At 42.4% G+C, this 16,925-nt stretch overlaps 1 protein-coding gene across 1 annotated transcript in view; it reads right to left on the reverse strand.

Moving 5' to 3' along the window:
- LOC126354789 (protein scarlet-like) overlaps positions 1-16,925 on the reverse strand; it is a 344,992-nt gene that overhangs the window by 221,134 nt on the left and 106,933 nt on the right. The gene's annotated exons all lie outside the window — the stretch shown is intronic.

The raw sequence follows: 16,925 nt of genomic DNA on the forward strand, positions 1-16,925 counted from the left end.
ACGTTCTTATGATCTTATATATTATGTAGCTACTAGTTTCGGCACTTCAATGCGCCATCTTCAGCCCGTATTTGATGCTGAAGGGTGTAACACGATCCATATATACATCGCATCAGTGACCAACATAACTCATTTACGCAGACTATCTGTAAAATTTGTGTCACCACTCCAATCATCAACTGTATCCACGGCTTGTTTCTGATTTTATTATTACCATACTCGTGTTGCAGTTGCCTAATTTGCATCTTCATCCACCAGTAGCAACAACAAATGCTTGCAATGCTCTTTATCCAAAACATGTGGTACTTTGTCCATTCCAGACGATGAACAGGTAGCACTTCGTGAATAACATAATACGAGCAGTCTCATCCATCCAGCGACTTACATCTAACTTACTGCTTTAGTTAACGCTAGCTTTTCGCCCGCGTCCACATACACTATGTGATCACAAGTTTCCGGACACTCCCAAAAACATGTTTTTCATATTAGGTGCATTGTGCTGCCACCTACTGCCAGGTACTCCATTTCAGCGACCTCAGTGGTCAGTGGAAATTGGGAGAGAGCAGAATGGATCGCTCTGCGGAACTCACGGACTTAGGACGTGGTCAGGTGATTTGGTGTCACTTGTGTAGTACGTCTGTACGCAAGATTTTCACTCCTCAACACCCTAGCTCCACTGTTTCCGATGTGATAGTGAAGTGGAAACGTAAAGGGACAGGTGCAGTTCAAAAGCGTGCATGCCGAACTCGTCTATTGACTGACAGACGGTTGGCAGTTGAAGAGGGCCGTAATGTGTAATAGGCAGACATGTATCCAGACCATCACACATTAATTCCAAACTGCATTAGGGTCCACTGCAAGTACTATACAGGCGGGAGGTGAGAAAATTTGTATTTCATGGCGGAGCAGCTGCTCATAAGCCACACATCACGCCGGTAAATGCCAAACGATACCTCGATTAGTGTAAGGAGCGTAAACATTGGGCGATTGAACAGTAGAAAAACGTTGTGTGGAGTGGCGAATCACGGTACAAAATGTGGCGATTAGATTGCAAGATGCAGGTATGGTGAATGCCCGGTGAATGTCATCTGCCAGCGCGTATGGTGCCAACAGTAAAAATCGGAGGCGATGGTGTTATGGTGTGGTCGTGTTTTACATGGAGGGGGCTCGCACCCCTTGTTGTTTTACGTGGCACTATCACAGCACAGGCCTACATTTATGTTTTAAGCACCTTCTTGCGTCCCACTGTTCAAGAGCAATTCGGGTATGGCGACCGCGTCTTTCAACATGATCGAGCACCTGTTCATAATGACCGGCCTGTGGCGGAGTGGTTACATGACGATAACATTCCTGTAGAGGACTGACCTGCACAGAGTCCTGACCTGAATCCAATAGAACACCTTTGAGATGTTTTGGAACGCCGATTTCGTGCCAGACCTCATCGACCGACATAGATACCTCTCCTCAGTGCAGCACTCCCTGAAGAATGGGCTGCCTTTCCCCATGAAACCTTCCAGCACCGGATTGAACGTATGCCTGCGAGAGTGGAAACTGTCATCAAGGCTAAGGGTGGGCAAATATACTAAATTCCAGCATTACTGACGGAGGACGCCATTAACTTGTAAGTCATTTTCAGCCAGGTGTTCAAATGGCTCTTAGCACTATGGGACTTGACTTCTTAACATCAGTCCCCTAGAACTTAGAACTACTTAAACCTAACTAACCTAAGGACATCACACACATCCATGCCCGAGGCAGTATTCGAACCTGCGACCGTAGCGGTCGCGCGGTTCCAGACTGAAGCGCCTAGAGCCGCTCGGCCACTGCGGCCGTCAGCCAGGTGTCCGGATACTTTTGATGACATAGTGTATATCACATATATTTCTCACATATACATTTTTCACATACATCTAACATGTTTCACACGTATTTACATATTTCACATATACTTAACATTTTTCACAAATATTTGTACACATATTTCATTTGTATCTCCACCAATATCCGTCTTGTGATTCCATATGAACTCTGAGAAAACTAATTATTTCGCTAAAGTAAGAAGTATGCATAGCCTGAAATCGAGGGTATCATTGATAATCTGTTTCACTTCTTCGAAAATATTTCGCTTTTTTTTTTCTTTTCAGTCGAATTCGTTTCGGTTGAAACCGGCTTTGTTGTTTCGAGAAAAAGGACTGTCGCTCGCAACCCCACTGCCAACTAGCTGATTCTCCGTGGTTTCACACCATGCGCCTCCAGAGAGGACTTCTGTTTTTGGTTTGTAGTCTAATACTATTTAGCCGCCACAAGAGAGGACGTGTAATGAGTCTTCGCTAATCAGTCGTATGGTATGATCTTCGCCCCTGGTTTACGCATTGAACAGCGCAAATTAAAAGAACGATATTTCATTACGCTTGAAAAGTATTCAACGTCAAGTAAAGAAAGCAAAGAAATACCAACTGGTTGTTTGCGATTTCAGCCGTCACGGCTTCGCCTCCAAAGCCCTACGTTTGTGTAGTAGGGCTACATAACTCCCCCACATTTTTACATAAATATGGACTGACGTATATAAGAAATTTGGCTGAAATTCTTGCAAATCTTACTGGTTTTTCACTCCCATCATAACCCCTATATGATACAGTTAGGTCTTACCCATACAGTACTGTTTCCCAGACAGTACGTGACTTGCGTACGAAGTTTGGTTGAAATGGATCCAATGTTTTAGCAGGAGATGTAGAATGTACATACAAACACCTGCGGACAAGTGCTGCTATCGGAGTGCAAGAGAACATGCTCTCGCTCCTTTTTAACATGCAACTCACATGTCATTCGCACAAGCTTTCCTAAGTGTAAATCGGTCACACCCACTACTCCATCGCTGTGAAGTCGTACACCCATCCACTAACAGTTGCCCATTCACTTACGTATTTTTACTAACTCATTTATTCAGTCCAACTCATTTTCATTATGTCTTAATGCTTCTCTAGCTATCACTGTCACCTGCCTCACAGCCGCAGTCTCCTTCTTTCTGTCCTACTACTACTGTCTCCTGTCACTGTCACTGTCTCCTTCTTGCTGTCTCTTACTGTTATCCCATTTATTTCTTCCTCTCACTGTCATTATCTCTCTCTTCCTCGTTGTCACTGTCACAAACTGTCGCGCATTATCATTGGCTCTCCACTACTTCTAATTTCCTTTTCCCTTTATTCCTCTCCCAGTGGCACCGTCTCATTCATTCTTTTCTTTGCGCTGTTCTCTCACTGTCAACTATGTTCCGCTGCCACTGTGCCCTTCTCTTTATCTCGCATTGCCATTGTCTTATTCGTTCTTTCTGTACCACATCATCTTCCAGTGTCTATTAGTCTCTCTCACTGCCACTGTATCCTTCCCTCTCAACACAAAAAAGTGCGAATATGTTCGCAGACCAAAATCTATGGGAGGAATTCCAAAGATGGTGAGGAAGGTAGAACGAGGCTGTGGTACTCCACTTTTCAGTAAGAGTCTTTTAAAACAGGAGCATAATAGCCTCTTTTATGATCCAATGGGAACATTTTTCCAATAATACGAAAACAATTTTATGGATCAGTAAAATTTTGATAGTTTTCGTATGTGACATTGAAAGAAAGCAAAACTATGTAATTTTTGCATCTCAGACTGGATTATATGCTCACATAAAGTTTTACATGTGCTTCAATACTACAACATGAGGCTCTGAGAATCCTTCTCATAACGGAGACACTATACGACAAATTTCTCAGTGTTACGTAACTTTATAAACCTTTATAACCTCTCCTTGTGCGCAATTTACGCGTGCAACTACGACAACGACCTCTGTATCTCGAAAACGGATAACGATATTAAGCAAATTTTCAAGATTGTTCGAGGTCGGGATCTTAACAACAAATCGTAAAAATTTCAGCCATGTGTTGTGTGTAGCCATCCTGGAACTCGCTGTTCCGTTTTGGGAGCCAAAAGTCATGTTTTTCGGGTTTTCTCAGAAACCGCTAATAAAGGAAATAATGCCTCATAGGCCTCTGAAGGCACACCATAGATCACATATAATACAAAAAGAACTAGCCGCTTTGCTCCCTTTGCCTAAGCTGGAGGAAGTTGTGTAATATTCAAATTTTGATTGTTGTAGTAAGACGATCCCTCTGTCGGGTATACAAATGGTCCCTAACCCAAGGGTAACCGCTTGATCTGCGACCGCTACGGTCGCAGATTCGAATCCTGCCTCGGGCATGGATGTGTGTGAGGTCCTTAGGTTAGTTAGGTTTAAGTAGTTCTAATTCTATGGGATTGATGATCTCAGAAGTTAGGTCCCATAGTGCTCAGAGCCATTTGAACCCAACCCAAGGGCTGGCGAAAACACTGGAGCCTATATTCTTATCACCAACAGAACGAGAGGTATGAGCGCAGGAACAATCCTTTTTTTACGGACGGCTGTCACTTGCGTACCGATACAATGATTTATAAAAATATGTAGTGAGAAGATAGTGCTACAATTGCAGCTTCTTCTTGAAACACTTTAATTATGTTATTTCATTTCGTTGGTAAATATTTTGTGTAACCGTTTGATCAGTGTATTTAAGGTGTCTTGAAAATTCAAAAATATTGTACTCAAGACAGGATTTGTATTGCACAAGTGGCATTATAGCCCATTGCGGTTGTTTGTATATGCCGAAGAGTGTTTGCTATGTCTCATCAGACTTTCTTCTTTGCTTGTAGGAATTTCCGGTGGAAATAAAGCTATTTAACTTCCCAATTAGTCTGTAACGAGACACGTTCGCTGACGCAACACTCGCGCAAAAAAAAAGAGCAACTGTCTCATAACAGTACAGAAAAACTGTAGGACCACTCCGGCGCGGTTGCCAAAAGCGCTGTCTTCCGAATACATAACTGGAGGCGTCTCCGTTCCGAGGACGGCCGGTGCCAATAATGGAAGCGGCGTTAGGAGGAACCAGTTTCACAGCAAACGGGCAGGTCTCGCCAGCAGCCGGGGCGGCTCACCTTGACCATGACTCCCTGTTACGTAAGTTCCGATCGGGCGGTCGCTCGTCCCGCCTGTGGTATAGCATCTGACGGCGCGCCGGCAGCACTGACGTTTCCGCGGCGCCAGCCGTCTCCCTGCTTAGCTATTGCCGAAATGGTACTGCCACAGGCAGCGCTACAGCGACCATTATATTAACGTCTACTAAGGTGTCAGCAGGTGGTGGGTTATAATTTTTGCTTGGCTATGTTACATCCTCGTTAAAAACCACAACCGTATAATTAGTTACGTTCTTTCTGTAAAAGTTGGCATAAAAAAGAGAATCGATAAGTTTGAGATTTGCGCCACAAAGAATGCTGGAAATTAAAAACTGTAAATTGGGATTTATTTACTTATTTGTCACCACAGTGAAATGAAAATATATAGCTGAAATATTCATATGCACAGAATACACAGGGTCGAGTCATATTAACGTGACCGCCTATCAAAAGCCTGAATATCCACGTTTCACATAGCGAACGTGCAGAAAAATAAATAATTGAGTGTCGAAGCTCTAGCGCCTGAAGGTAAGAAAACCGCATCAAAGGAGTATCGAAGGGGTTGCCTATTCCTCAGGCGCAACATCAGCCGCCAGGCTGATTTGGTGTCCATATTTCCGAAGGTACAATTCTTTCTCAACAGAGTGCAAGGGTGGCACTAAAGGTGTAGCCGAACTGGACGGTCTTACACGGAGCGTTTCACATTTTATTCCGTCACATGTTAATGTTACACTCTCGCATAATCGAGGCACAGGATATCGGAAAACTGTACAGTTAGAAAAGCTTAAATACCCTGTGCTGCTTCAGATCACGTTCAAATTTCATTGAATGATTTTGAACGGTCCTTAGCATACGAGAGCAAAAACTGTAATGAAGGCTTTCACGACCGGATGATACTGTTGTTGATAATTCTTCCGGGTTATATGGCCGTGGTCCATGGCATTCTTCGATTCCTAACGTTTCGTCCAATACTACGTTGGACATCCTCAGAGGTATGGCTGCCATAGCGCTGCGGATGTCCAACGTAGTATTGGACGAAACGTTAGGAATCGAAGAATGCCATGGACCACGGCCATATAACCCGGAATAATTATCAACAACAGCAGAAACTGCGGTCGCCCTGCACTCCACAGGAGTGGGACTACTTTCAGTTGTCATGCAGCCCCACAATGCCCTTGGAGAAGGGTTGAAACATCAGAGGGTAATAGCGATCTGTAAGGTGGTCAAGGACATCTTCCTGGTGCTAATGGCATTGCGAACTGTCCTGTTCGACCTCCCTTGGGAAAACTGTGGCTTCATTGACGACATTTATGCCACCTCCTGAGGCCTTTTCGTGTCGATTCTCAGCGGCCTTTTGTCTGAAATGTTTTCCTCGGCCAACCATGCGTGATTTCTACGCTGGGTGTCTCCGCCGCAGAGGCCTCTAAAGGAGGAGTAAAATGTGGGTAAGAGGAGCTGTGACGACCTTCTCACCGTGTTCTGTAGAACTATAGTGAAACTGTGTGCGAATGTGACACCATTAACCTACCTCACAGCTCGCACGAACTTCGCCCGCATCTCGTGGTCGTGCGGTTGCGTTCTCGCTTCCCACGCCCGGGTTCCCGGGTTCGATTCCCAGCGGGGTCAGGGATTTTCTCTGCCTCGTTATGGTTGGGTGTTGTGTGATGTCCTTAGATTAGTTAGGTTTAGGTAGTTCTAAGTTCTAGGAGACTGGTGACCGTAGATGTTGAGTCCCATAGTGCTCAGAGCCATTTGAACCATTTTTTTCACACGAACTTCCTAGCTGTTTCGCATGTCTTTGCGAGCTTTTTCGCGTGTGTCCACACCTTACTGTTTGATGCGTCGCCAGCCTTTACCGTTCTTGCAGAGAAAGCCAAATCTTAAACTTATGCGTGCCAATGGGGGACATTTACAGTTTCGAAAAACTGATCCTTTAATTCTGTTATCCAGTGTATTTTTCTAATTTCGCACTTGGTGAAGGAATATACCAATTCCCGGCAAAGACTGTATTATTTCTTCTAAACTTTTTAATTTTATTACATCCCTGGGGACCAGTTCCTATCTTAAAAGGTCTTGTTAAGTGACACATGCATAAGCATATACACTTGTGTCAAATATATTCCAGATCAAAAACTGTATCTTGAAGACTTTAAACATGAGTTATGAAGCAGCTCTAAGATTGTTATATGGTCGTTTCTTAACGCAATGACTTTATGGAAATTGCCATAACGTTTTCTTACCACAGACACCTTGCTACACGATGCGTTACATAACACAAGTAGCGACCACGCCGGTTACACGGTGTTTTGTTAACGAAGTTTCCTTTGTATAGTAGCGACCACGCCGGTTACACGGTGCTGTGTTAACGTAGTTTCCTTTGTATAGTAGCGACCACGCCGGTTACACGGTGCTGTGTTAACGTAGTTTCCTTTGTATAGCAGCGACCACGCCGGTTACATGATGTGTTGTTAACGTATTTTCCTTTGTGTAGTTACACAATATTTTAAGAACCACAGTTAAATAATACTACGAAGACTTATGTTTCATTTCTTTCATGTGCTTCCATACTTCCCCATTGAACTCCGGTAACTATGTCACATATAATCGTCCATTTATCTTGTTTCTTATACCGATTTTTTCACTCAGTGCTACTGTGAACATCCTGTAAACATGTTTGCTTTTCAAACTCCATTATATGCAGACCACTGTCAACAAACTCCATTGCGAGTGTTGGCTTACCCACGCGTATTGAGGAGAATGTAGAGCAACCCTCAACAACAGTGGCTTCCATCATCTACATCTGCATGACTACTCTGCAATTCACATTTAAGTGCTTGGCAGAGGGTTCATCGACCCACAATCATACTATCTCTCTACTATTCCACTCCCGAACAGCGAAAGGAAAAACGAACACCTAAACCTTTCTGTTCGAGCTCTGATTTCTCTTATTTTATTTTGATGATCATTCCTACCTATGTAGGTTGGGCTCAACAAAATTTATTCGCATTCGGAAGAGAAAGATGGTGACTGAAATTTCGTAAATAGATCTCGTCGCGACGAAAAACGTCTTTGCTTTAATGACTTCCATCCCAACTGGCGTATCATATCTGCCACACTCTCTCCCCTATTACGTGATAATACAAAACGAGCTGCCGTTCTTTCCACCCTTTCGATGTCCTCCGTCAATCCCACCTGGTAAGAATCCCACACCGCGCAGCAATATTCTAACAGAGGACGAACGAGTGTAGTATAAGCTGTCTCTTTAGTAGACTTGTTGCATCTTCTAACTGTCCTGCCAATGAAACGCAACCTTTTGCTCGCCTTCCCCACAATATTATCTATGTGGTCCTTCCAACTGAAGTTGTTCGTAATTTTAACACCCAGGTACTTAGTTGAATTGACAGCCTTGAGAATTGTACTATTTATCGAGTAATCGAATTCCAACGGATTTCTTTTGGAACTCATGCAGCTGCTGCCCACAATACTGCGTCATGTAACAGTTGTAGCCGCTACCACTTGCGTATTCTGATCCAAGAAAATGGGCCCAAGACCGTCCGTCTGCGGTACGACCTTGTGAACGCGCCTTTTCTTCGACAATGTGCGTATATTTCCGCACAGTGTAGCCCCGTCATGTATCACAATACGAGGTCCACTTTTCTTTCGTTATTTATCATACAAAAGTTGCGTTAAGAAACATTCGTGTAACGTTAGCTTAAGACACAGAGCATAGCTTGGTAACAAAATTTAAAAAAAATTAACGGTCCACACATACTAGTCACTGAAAATGGCTCCTTAGCAGGAAAGTGACTATTTGGTATGTAAAATTATTCAGATGTTCTTGGAAAAAATTTACTACTTTCTGCAACTTATTGTGACTATGGAACCCGACATAAATAACAGATTTATCCTTTTTTCGTAATGGATAATTAATATGCTAATGAAGCACCGTTTTAAATAACAATATCAGACATTGATTAGTGTCTTTGAAGTAAACTAATGAAAACTACCATACTAGAGCATCTTTGTTCACTATTTCCTTGCGAAGAAGGTGATCGAAAGCAGAAAATAGTAATGATAATCGGTGGTGATGACCTTTAAACCGAAGCCACATACCAAAATTAGAATGACTCTGTGTAAAGGTGTTGAAACTGAGTTTCGAAGAAGAGTCATACTCATCAGTGAGTGACAGCCGATCATTTCATCACTGGCGTATTAGTTTTACACTTGGTCCCCTTATGTAGATTGTTGGTGGAACATAGAGCTCTCTTCCAATGCTTGACAATGTGTAACACCTTGTGCTGGATGTTGTAACGCCGGAAATGCATATCCTCCTATTTCCATATATTGCACTGCAAATTTTTTTCCTTATTTGTGTTACCTGAAGATATAACATTTCTGTGTCTTTTTATATTCTAACTGTTTTACTATTTGTGTATATATGCATTTATGTCGATGTATAATTGCTTTTGTTTTGTGAATATTATTTGTATTTATACGCTGGGTCTCGCCTAGGGAAAACTATGCTATCGAACGAACACATCGATAGGTCGTGTGGAGAACCAAAGTGTTTAGGATCTTTGGTAGTGTTAACTCTGTCCCATGGAGCGCGGGCAGAGGGGAGTGCGGCTGGAGTAGGGCAGTGGAGCAGGTGTGTTGTGTGACGCTCCCGCGAGTTGCGCGCGTTCAGGGTTGGGCAGCATGTAATTGCGCTCGACTTACTATGATAGTTTCTGACACGGTGTCGCGGACGGGAAGAATTAGCTGGCGCGCCAACATCCAGCTTCTGCAACAGCGACGGCCGACAATGAGTGACTGTCGCCACCTCCTCGATCGACGGCTTCAAACCTTCAATCAACCAACAAGGAAAACTGGAAGCAAGTAAAGTTTTAGAACTGTATGGCAGACGTCAGCTTTTCAAACTGTTCCATTTTCGTAACTATAATTACAGCAACTTAGCATGAACATTTGTTGCTCATTGTCCCAATTGCATTACCAAGCAGGGTACTTTCCTATTTCCGGAATGAACCCGAATGTCGTTTAAATTCAAACACCAGCATCAAAGAAATATTATTCCATTTCACTGCTTTAATTTCAAAGTTCAGTTAAAGTATTCATAGCTGGCTACAATATTTAGATTACGCAAGCACGAATTATGAGTGCGAGTTTTGTTACCACATTTTAGCTTACCTGTGACTACAGCTCAGCTTGGTACGTACTAAATTTTACTATTGTCAGTTGTTCCGAATCATTTAATTCAAGTTCGAAGTTGGATCTCTTATTTCTAAATTGCTTAGATTCAAGTAGCTTTTGAAATGATTGTTGAGGTAGCCCAAGACTAACCTTATTTATGGAAATTCGTAGTGATTCAGAAACAAAGTTCACTATTAATTTCAGTCACAATATTAATTTTCAATTTTCCGGTTTTATTAATTCTTTTGCTAAATTAAGTCAGAGTGTAGCGAAATTTATTACTTCTGAAAAACTTTCAATTTTCACACTACACGTGTCAACCTTCAGTTACCACGCTTCTAGTGCTAATTATATGTGTAATAACCTTTCTTTTTCAGTTACTATGGTAATTGTCCATAGGACTGGCGACAGTTATTTCCCCCAAATCTGAAATATCTAATTACCGCTACTTAATTGTTAACGTAACGGCAGCACATTTACTTTCTTTCTTAACTTTACCCCTTTCCAAAATTAATTTCCACCAGTTTCATTTGCATTTCCCTTTCATTTAGATGTAACCCTTTCCTCCCTCTTTATCGACAGATTAACTTCGGTGACGATTGCTTTTCCCAAATTTCCATTAGGTACACGCGGTTTAATTTTTCACTGTCATTAAGGTCGATAAGTGAGGGGGAGGTTACAATGTGGTGTTCGCTGCTGAACCATCGAGTCATTTGTTCTACTGAACGTGACTGAGAACGCAGCTCAACAACTTAAATGCAAACGCCAGAACAGAAAAGCCATGCTATAAGGTGTTTGCATAGTGATGCCTGAGACACTGTTCTCTCCACAAGACTACTCTTATAGCACGTATCATTTTTTATATACATTATGCTAACCAGACTGCCCACATCATTATGTTAACAGGTTATCTGTTACACAAGTTACAAGAAAAGGTTCCAGACGCGTAAGTCATAATAGTGGCATGACTCCGATCACGCTGCAGCAGTCGCTAAGGAAATGGAGTCATATTCGGAAAAAGCGGGATTCAGAACTATGTCGAGTCATCCAAATGGTTTCAGACGAATTCTTGGACGATTCCTTCAAAACAACAGCCGTTGGGTTTCCACATCATATTTGTTCATCTGAATTAGTGCTACGGCCCTAATGACATAGCTGCCGACGGAACGTTAAATATGGACCCTTCACCTGTAATGACCTAGTTTCCCAAATTATTCAGTCGCGAGAATATCAACAACGGCAAGAAGAAATATAGACATCTGAACTTGGATACTAAACATTGCAACTACTGCCTGTCTCTGACAGAAATAAGCAAAAATATAGTCACTTTCAAAACTATTTCTTTTAACTATTATTTAGAGCTACTGCGGTAACATTGTCAAATTTCGGCGAATTGTAGGCAACGTACAGCTAGTCCTAACGGAACCAAGAGGTTATGATCAAAGGACTGTGAAAGTACCCATTTGTAAAACCAAATATCATATGCACCGGATTCACTTAACACCTTCCAATTGTTGTGCCAGCACTTCAGTAGAAGGTCTTTAAAATGTAAACTGTAAGTGTATTTCGAGCATCTAATTGCTGTATTTCCATAATGATTTCTAATAAATACTTTCTCAGTACGTACCATGATGAGACAAAAATGGCTTAGTAGCTGGCTAATACGGTTATAATCTGTTTAGAAAAATTGTAATAATAAGGACCCAAATCAGGTACATTTTACCTACATTTGCATTGTATTTTTGCTTTAGAATACATTACGTATCGATAAATATTAGGTTAATATTTTCTAATTTTTATTTATACTATTTTTTTAATTTAAATCATTATTTTATTTACTTTTGTATTATGACTGAAGAAACAACTTCAGCGCAGTGTTAATATACTACTATTTGGCGGTGCGTGTGAAATGTGACTGCAAAACTTTTTTCCCTCTCTAATCCTCTGTGTTTATACGTCAGCTTCATGTTATTGGTACCATTGTTGACAAACTGCATTTTGGAGCAACTGGTATGTATAGGTTACGTGATTTCTTTGTTTTTTATGCTACCATTAAGGGCAGCGTTTATAATGTTACACTTTTGATAGTTTCTCGCGTTTTGCTGTCCAAAGTGATCTGCAGGGCAGATGGAAACTGGAAGTTGTCAATAAAGCACATTATGACCCAGACGACGTTCTTTGTACACTCCTGGAAATGGAAAAAAGAACACATTGACACCGGTGTGTCAGACCTACCATACTTGCTCCGGACACTGCGAGAGGGCTTTACAAGCAATGATCACACGCACGGCACAGCGGACACACCAGGCACCGCGGTGTTGGCCGTCGAATGGCGCTAGCTGCGCAGCATTTGTGCACCGCCGCCGTCAGTGTCAGCCAGTTTGCCGTGGCATACGGAGCTCCATCGCAGTCTTTAACACTGGTAGCATGCCGCGACAGCGTGGACGTGAACCGTATGTGCAGTTGACGGACTTTGAGCGAGGGCGTATAGTGGGCATGCGGGAGGCCGGGTGGACGTACCACCGAATTGCTCAACACGTGGGGCGTGAGGTCTCCACAGTAATCGATGTTGTCGCCAGTGGTCGGCCGTCTTCCGCTCACGCCCCAACATCGTGCAGCCCGCCTCCAGTGGTGTCGCGACAGGCGTGAATAGAGGGACGAATGGAGACGTGTCGTCTTCAGCGATGAGAGTCGCTTCTGCCTTGGTGCCAATGATGGTCGTATGCGTGTTTGGCGCCGTGCAGGTGAGCGCCACAATCAGGACTGCAAACGACCGAGGCACACAGGGCCAACACCCGGCATCATGGTGTGGGGAGCGATCTCCTACACTGGCCGTACACCTCTGGTGATGGTCGAGGGGACACTGAATAGTGCACGGTACATCCAAACCGTCATCGAACCCATCGTTCTACCATTCCTGGACCGGCAAGGGAACTTGCTGTTCCAACAGGACAATGCACGTCCGCATGTATCCCGTGCCACCCAACGTGCTCTAGAAGGTGTAAGTCAGCTACCCTGGCCAGCAAGATCTCCGGATCTGTCCCCCATTGAGCATGTTTGGGACTGGATGAAGCGTCGTCTCACGCGGTCTGCACGTCCAGCACGAACGCTGGTCCAACTGAGGCGCCAGGTGGAAATGGCATGGCAAGCCGTTCCACTGGACTACATCCAGCATCTCTACGATCGTCTCCATGGGAGAATAGCAGCCTGCATTGCTGCGAAAGGTGGATATACACTGTACTAGTGCCGACATTGTGCATGCTCTGTTGCCTGTGTCTATGTGCCTGTGGTTCTTTCAGTGTGATCATGTGATGTATCTGACCCCAGGAATGTGTCAATAAAGTTTCCCCTTCCTGGGACAATGAATTCATGGTGTTCTTATTTCAATTTCCAGGAGTGTATATTAATTCTAAGTGTTTTACGAGGGCAGACGAGAGATACTAGATAGCTAGTGATGATATATTGGTGCAAAGGTATTTTTCCGTATTTTTTGCGGAAAGGTATTCCGTTTCCTTAAGAGATGGTGGCATTTGTCGTTAAAAGTAAGCTCTTTGGTGGAGCATGAACAGTGTCTCGCACTTGGATCGTCAAAGAGGCAGCCTCCGCTGTCAAAGACGTCATAGTCTGGTAACGTAACGGGCTGCGTAGTCTTCCCAAAAGCTATGAAAATGGCCTCAGTTAGGTCCGTCACGGTAGTTCGACTGTTTGCAATTCGAGATTTTAAATACACAAAGCTAGCGCGCCCTTCCATATTTCCGGTTTCGCTGTATATGAGCAACACACTACTTGTGCCGTCAGTGCAGTCAACTCGCACGCCACGTGTACCTTCAGTTCGGGAACCGTGTTGCAGTTGTTTACCCAATGACCTAAGACTCAGGAGTCCTGGGGAAGCTGCACGTTTTGTCGAGTAAAACTGCAATATCTTCCCACGCAAGTCAAGACTACGGATACATCGGAGCTAGAACGGCAACTACCAATTACAGCCATATCCTCACCACTGACCACTACAGTGCATCAGTTTCGTTTGCCCTCAGTTTTAACAGGTTTTTATTAGACTGCTTTGTTCGGCAGCAGTTTAGCAATTGATGTTAAACTAACTTCTTGATGAACTACTACCTCGAGACTTGAAACTTTAATCATAGCTCATTACTGGACGAAAATGCAATATTAACTCGCCTTCTTGCATAGTAGGTGGCGGAGGATACTTCGTTTAACACTATCATTCCCCAATGAGCTAGAGACTCGAAACTTTCAATAAAGCTCAGAACTAGATTACAATGCTGTATTAACATGCTTTCTTATCTGGTGTATATCGGAGGCTACCATGTTTACCACTGTCATTTCCCGGTGAGTTAGAGATCTGAAACTTTCATCACAGCTGAGAACTTAATAACAATGCACTATTAATCCGATTTAGTGTTTGATGTGTTGCAGAACGTACATTGTGTATCACTGCTACTTCGCCCTTTCCCTGTTCCACCTCCGAAAGTTTCGAGGTAAGAACGATAGCTGGTAAGTCACCACCACATGAGCTCTGCCCTCTCTAATTTTTATATTCATAAGAGAAAAACTGAAATAATGATGACAATTTTCTGATATCTCTGTTGCGATCTCATATAATTTTTTGAAATCGATTGAAAAATTTGGTGCAAATAAGTCTAAAAAGCAAAAAAATACAAAATTAGACACAAAACTTTTTAATGTACCGTGTTTTTAAAACGGAATAAAAACTGTAAAATAATTTCTCCTAGCCCCGTACAGATTTCTAACACATACAGACAGTCAAGAAGATTCGCGCTTATGAATTTTTAATAGCTATGCACGACCTGTTTCCCACAATCTTCCATGACGCTACAGTTGTAGGCACTCGAATTTGAGAACGACAAAGTTGCTGTTTAAATCTCTAAGCAATATCCTCTTATCTGAATTTTTTTGAAATTTGTGTTGTAATAATATTTCCCAAATTCTATACGTTTTGTATAGTCCAAACAAGGTTAAAAAAGTGACACCTATACTCAAAAATAACCTAAGTCAGAATAATTGTATGATTCTTTTTTCAAATGGAGAGTAAATATGTTCTCGCTAAGTTATTTCGAGATAAACTCATGACTGTCAGTACCGGAAACAAGCTTTTTTCTCTCCTTATTAGAATATTTCTAGCGGTATTGTTCCTCTAAATGTTCTGTTTAATGCCGGGTACTTCCAGGAAAAAGTAGCTACATCATGCTCAAACTTATGTGATCGCTGCGCTCACTCGTTATGACAGCACAGCAGCGAGCTCTAAGAGGTAGGACATTGCCTATAAACAGTTCGTAAGTCCACGTAGTGCAAAAGATAAACCAGCAAGTCTGTCAGCGCAATACTAAAACACTATAATAGCGGCCCCAGTCTTGCTTCAGGTGATGGTTACTCGTGACTCTAGCGACAATTAATCGGATTCTGTTGAGGAGTGGGATAAATTAAGAAGTATAAAATATTCTGCCACCGTCTTAACTTTAAAAATAAAAGAAACCAATTTTCTTTCAAACTTCGAATTATTTAACTGATTTCAGAGGAAGAGGTACAACACAACTTCAACCTGTAAGTTCTTGAAACACAATAATGAGCGTATAAAAAAGAATTATTGAAACATGGAAACAAAATGGTTAGCGTTGTATGCGTACAGCAAAAGAAAGTATGAAAATATGTGACCATAAAAATGACAGCCCATCTAGGCCTACTGTAGCTTTGTTTCTGTGTAAAGGTGGTAAATCTATCACAGCTATAGGCATTCAATGCAGATTTTGGGACGAATGTAACTTATAATATACATTTGACTTTATGCAGGGAAAAAAATCAAGAGGCGCTACATAAAGTGTACAGAAAAGTAAGAAACAGGTTTTACTTAACCTGTCTGGCGTTCTCCAAAGTCGGCAGCTAGGTTTCCTGGAGAATGAAAACTAAAACCTGCCGGATTTCCATATCGCTGAAGCCAAACATCGAGCTGGAAGGCGGTTTGATATGTTTTGGCGGTTTGCAGAAATCGGTATTAAGCGTGGTCCACCTTGAAGGAAAATTACCCGGCGCTCCTGGTATAGGCTTTGATCGGAGATCCTGCACCCTGTCTCGTGGAAAAACGCTAAAGCCGTAAGAGATCCTCAAAGTAAGCCTCGTAACTGCACCAAAAATGTAATACAAACCGGTAAACAAAAATAGACTTTGAATACAGGAACGTTAAATACTAAGAACGAAAAAGACTTCCAATAATTAATAAGTTAGGACGGACGTATTTCACTTATTGAGACCAAAAAGGAGAGGACAGGTTGTGAACAAATTGGAAAGTATATCTACTTTTATAAAGGGGTTGAAACATAAAGAGAAGCAGGAGGAACGCTCACTCGGAAAAAAAGAAAAAAATGAGAAGAAACAAACGAACAAATTATTAAAGTGGAAACTGATGTATGGAGTCATGATCAGAAAACGACACTCCTAACAAATGGTATTCGAAGAAAAGAAATAAAATTGGAGATCTAAATGCAAGGGTAGGCATGCCCATGTGGACCACGCAGTGGGACATTTGGAGAAAATAGAATTAATGACAGTGGAGAAAGACTAATCGATATATGCTGAGATCATGAACTGAAGATCGTGAATGGATACTTTCAACACAGAGAACCATAAATTCACATTGTTTCAACTTACTGTAGCGTCTAGAGCCACTCGGCCACCCC

Source organism: Schistocerca gregaria, chromosome 3 (genome assembly GCF_023897955.1).
Source record: "Schistocerca gregaria isolate iqSchGreg1 chromosome 3, iqSchGreg1.2, whole genome shotgun sequence".
NCBI lineage: Eukaryota > Metazoa > Arthropoda > Insecta > Orthoptera > Acrididae > Schistocerca > Schistocerca gregaria.